Consider the following 5,632-nt stretch of genomic DNA (forward strand, 5'->3'; position numbering starts at 1 on the left):
AGCATTTCGTCCAGTGCGCTAACGATTCTGCCAGCTCGTCACATTGGTAAATAATAATAGTAGTAGTAATAATAATAATAATGCTTTCAATTCGAGGCACAAGGCCTAAAATTTTAAGGGAGGGGGTAAGTTGATCACATCGACCCCAGTATTTGACCGGTACTTAATTTATAGACCTCGAAAGGATGAAAGGCAAAGTCGACCTCGGAGGAATTTGAACTCAGAACGGAGCGATGGGCGCCTTGTTATATAATAATAATAATAATAATAATAATAATAATAATAATAATAATAATAATAATAATGGTTTCAAATTTTTGGCACAAGACCAGCAAATTTAGGGCAGGGATTACGTCGATTTCATCGACCCCAGTGATCAATTGGTACTTATTTCATCGACCCCGAAAGGATGAAAGGTAGGATCAACCTTACAGTAGTTATTTCTGATAGTAAAGACATTGGAAACAAACCAAACAAGTCATTTTTATATCTATGATATTGAATTTATTCTATTTCGACTGTACCGATTGTATTAGAATTTTTTATGACATCTACTGAAATGCATGTCTTATTCTATTTTATTAAATCTCATTTTTTGAATTTATTCTTATGCTGTCTGAAAAATATATGATATTAGTAAGAGTGAAATATGTCGAGATTTGTTGAACAAAAAGTTTACTTGCGGTCAGCCAAGATGCGAAGCAGTTTGAATTTCTGGTCGAAGACATTTGACTTTAATTACTTCTACTAAAGAACTGTTATTATTAAAACCTGAATGATTCTCCGAAATCGACTTTGCCTTCTATCCTTTCGAGGTCGATGAATTAAATACCAGTTGAGCACTGGGGTCGATATAATCGACTGTCCCCCTCCCCGAAAATTTCAGGCCTTGAGTCTGTAACAGAAAGGATTAATAAAACCGGAATGCATAGAATTATTTCAAAAGTAATACTGACTGTCTTGACTGCTTTTACGGCTGAAAGGATTTCTACTAAGGTAAATATCTATATTCCAGTCGAAAATACATCCCATGAGACGAAATGCTATTTGGAAAGATGATCTCCAATAATTTTAATTTATCTCTCTTATCAGTTTCCGTTTATTGTCCATTACTCCTATTGGTTACGGATCAATTTAATCAAATGATCTACGAAGTATAAAACCAGCTTTATGATTTCTAATTTCCCTGAAAAACAGTCCAACTTAGGAAATGAACAAATATAGATTTCTAGCTAAAGAACAGTTGATTATATCGATCTCAGTATTTGACTAAGCACTTTATTTTATCTACCCCGGTATGGTGAAAAGGAGATTAACAGATATATCAAATTGATTTATGAATGGAATTGTATTCCAAATGATTAAGATCAAAGGCAGCGAGCAGGTTGAATCGTTAGCACGTCTGACAAAATGCTTAGCAGCATTCAAGTTCCACCGAGGTCGACTTTGCCTTTCATTCTTTCGGGATCGATGAAATAGGTATCAGTTGAGCATTGTAGTCGACGAGCTCCTCCCTCAAAATTTCAGACCTTGTTCTTATAGCAGAATGAAAACAATTATAAAATCATTAATTCTGGGTATACAGATCACGATTGAAATTCTATCATTTCTTCTTAAAACTAGATTTATTTAAAGTTTTTCGGGGTCATTTTATCTTCTTTTTTTATTTATTATTTATATGGTTTACCATATTTCGCAGTGTCAAGGGAACTATTTTGTTTTTCTAAAATAAATCTTCAAAATTTATCATGCAACAAAAGTTACATTTTTTTTATAAGTCACTCTGAGGCCCAGATGGAGGATTAATTCTCTGTATTGTAGAAGAAAAAATACAGGCTATGAAGTGGTCAGATGAGATTTACATGTCGCTACGTCACTCACAAAACACCGTACCAAAGTATGTGAATGTGTTGAGACTTTTTTATCTTATATCTTTTATTTGTTTCAGTCAATATACTGCGGCTATGCTGGAGCATCGCATTGAAGAATTATTAGTCAAGTGACCTCAGTACTTATTTGTTTTTTTAATTTTTTAAAGTTTGGTACTTATTCTATCGGTTTCTTTTGCAAAACAGTTAAGTTGCGAGGACGTAAACACACCAACACCGATTGTCAAGCGGTAGTAGGGGAAAGACACACATACACACACACACACACACATATGCAGTAGTCCCCCGGTATTCGCGGGAGTTACGTTCCTAGAGCACTCGCGAATAGTGAAAAACCGCGAATATTGGACGTGGTCCATAAAAATGTCTATAAATGTCAAAATATAACGTAAAATATTATATATATATATTATATATATTATATATATATATATATATATATTATATATATATATATATATATTATATAGGCATATATATACTACATATGTGGGAAATTCTGTCTGTGGGTGCATTCGTGGAGTTGTTAGCTAACTCCTCCTACACCGTTTTATCGATTTTGATGAAACTTGACACGTGACTAGAGCTCATGTCTGGAAACCTCATGACATACTCAGATTGTTGAAAGAAAAATCAATAATAGGGCCCCTGGAAGGGATCCTTATATATAACCAAGGAAAATAACCCATTCATTTTACTAAATTATTTAGTAAAAATGAAATTGAGTATGCTTATTTCGTAGTACTTGAACTGTTAGAGTTATTTTCGCAATTTATTCAGTACAGCCCTTAAACACATAAATAGTATTTTCCTAAACAATAGATTCACTTATTTTGGTTAGTGGCTTATTCACGAATATAGCAACACTAGCGCCCCTGAGGGTAATATTCTCTGGGAACGCACAAAAGCCTTTTTCAGAGTTATTTACTTTGAATTGTTATTATCTCATATCTGATTAGCCTGTTATTACGTAACACGCTTCACGATTTTAGTATACATACCTTACTAGTATTTCTTCCTAAGTTCTATATTCTCTGGGAACACAATAAAGCCTTTTCGGGGCTACTTTATTTGAATTCTTACTATCGGGTAACTAATTTCATGTTATTACATATCTTACTTCACAATTCGGGCATTCATGATTTATTGGGAATTCCTAAAAACAAGATCTTGTGTAAGACAGTTCGTTATTCTCTGTAAATGCACAAAAACCATTTTAAGGGCTACGTACTTTGTATTGTTGATATTAGATTAGTGAAATAATTATGAGAACGGAACTAAAGGATAAGCCCCACTTTCCCGGGAATTACCGGGTACGTCAGTTAGTCTACTACATATGTGGGAAATTCTGTCTGTGGGTGTGTTTGTGGAGTTGTTAGCTAACTCCTCCTACATTGTTTTATCGATTTTGATGAAACTTGACACGTGAGTAGAACTCATGTCTGGAAACCTCGTGGCATACTCAGACTGTTGAAAAAAAAATCGATAACAGGGCCCCTGGAAGGGATCCTTATATATATCTAATATATTTCATTTTAACAGCCAAGGGAAATAACCCATTCATTTTCCTAAAATCATTTGGTATAAATTAAACTGTGTATGCTTATTTCTTAGTATTTGAACTGTTAGAGTTAATTTTGCAATTTATCCAGTACAACCCTTAAACAAGTAAATAGTATTTTCCTAAACATCTTCCAGAACAAGCCAGTTTCGTCCATACTGAAAACCTGTTCCAGCTTGTATCCCTTCCAGCTTGTATCCCTTCTCCCTTGCTGGTTTTAAAATCTTCGGGCTCTGGTGCTGTCAATGGTCTTGGTTGCGGTTCTTCGGTGCTTTCTGCCCCATCTCCTCCATCAAACTGCTGGTATAATTTCCTCGCTTTCTCGCGGACGATGTCACCGCTGAAGGGGATGTTTTTCTTCTTGCAGTCGCTGATCCACAGTGCCAAATCAGATTCTATCTGACGAAGTACTTATTTCTTACTGTCGTTATCTTTTTGGCACTGTCACAGAAACTTACTGCTATGGTAGTCCTGATCACCACCTCGTTCTTCTTTATGGAGCATATGATGCTTTTGTTGACAACATAATAGCGATCTACTGCAGCATAACTTTTACCTTCCAGGAACATATCCAACAGTTGTGCCTTCTGGTAGGGAGTCATAACCTTTTTCTGACGCTTAGGTTCACTGCCAGAAGCTTTAGAAGGTGTAGGGCGTCTGGGCGGCACTTTAGGGCTTTAATAACATGCAGCAAAAAACACAGCACTGAGCAAAGTATCAGAGATAGCTACTGGACGCAGTTTTTCCAAAAAAAAAAAAAGAAAAGAAACCTACAAAATATCTTGCGTCTAATATGCGCATACCACCAGTGGAAGATTGAGCAGAGACTGAAAATAATCATAATTTTGAAAAATTTAGTTTGTATTACCACAAGATACAATAATCTATACTATGATAATGAGAGAGAGAGAGAGAGAGAGAGAGAGAGAGAGAGGTGAGGGACCAACAAGTAACCTAATTTCAATGAAGCTATATTGGCTCACGACCTTAAAAATTTTCCTGTTGAAATGAACATTGTGTATGATCAAATGTAGCGATGATTTAAAAAAAAAAAAGGCGCTGGTAGTCGCTAGACCAATTAGCAAGCTTTGATTGAAAGCAGGAATAAGAGATACAAGATACAGTGTACATGTATCGAAAAAAAAAAAAAAAAAATCAGGCGACGTGATGCGCGGCTGTTCAAATCAGAGGGACCTTCAGCTGTGAAGGAGCGTCCAGTAAACCAGCTAATAATGGTATATTATTGTTAATAGTTAAGCCTTAAAAAAGTGTGAAAAAGTATGTATTGCCAAAAAAATGCCTTAAAAAATCGCGGACGATATTTACGATTCCGCAAACAATTATTAGTTCCGCGAATAAACGGGGGTACACTGTGTATATATTCGCCATGATAGATCGCTAACCACTACGCACATTTTTTTCTCTCCTTCTTTCTTTCTGTGGAAGAGCGTAGGCTCGAAACTTTTTCAATTCCCGAGCGTTATACTAATACATCTGTTTGTTTTCTACACCACTTGTCTTTGTGTGTTGTTTGTTTTTTTTGTGAATTCTCCCTATATATGGATGTGTATGTATATATATATATATATATATATATATATACACACACACAACAGGCTTCTTTTAGTTTTTTTGTCTACCAGATCCACTCACAAGGTCGGTCCGAGGCTATAGTAGAAGACGCTTGCCCACAAAACTATGTGGTTGGGAAGCAAGCTTCTTGTTTAATTTTCTATTAAATTTTTCCAGTCAATGAAGTTGTACAGCCCGTGATGCCAAGAAATTCAACAGTTTATTACTTTGGTATAATTTTACTGCGTAGTTTAATTATTCGTGAACCTGATGTGTACTTTAATTTATTCTTAAGTCCAACGTTTAGGTTGAGGAATTTCAACCATGTTTCGTGGTCTGCTACCACAACAGCTCCTTTATAGGATCCAGTTAGCTGAAGACATCATCAGGAGGAACCACGTCCGGTTTCGGCCCCTACTCCTCTACCGTTTTGACGTGGCGGGGCCCCTCCTTTCGGAAGTGTCTTCAACTCTGGTGTTGGGTGCATGTCTTCTTTCTTCTATTCCCTGGCCTCTTCGATGCAGCATCAACGAGTGTCAGCGTCCGACTGATCGTCGTGTCAAGTTCCCCTTTTTATATCTGCTGCTAGGCTCCAGCAGGCAGCCCCAGC

The sequence above is a fragment of the Octopus bimaculoides genome, chromosome 19 (genome assembly GCF_001194135.2).
Source record: "Octopus bimaculoides isolate UCB-OBI-ISO-001 chromosome 19, ASM119413v2, whole genome shotgun sequence".
Taxonomy (NCBI): Eukaryota; Metazoa; Mollusca; class Cephalopoda; order Octopoda; family Octopodidae; genus Octopus; species Octopus bimaculoides.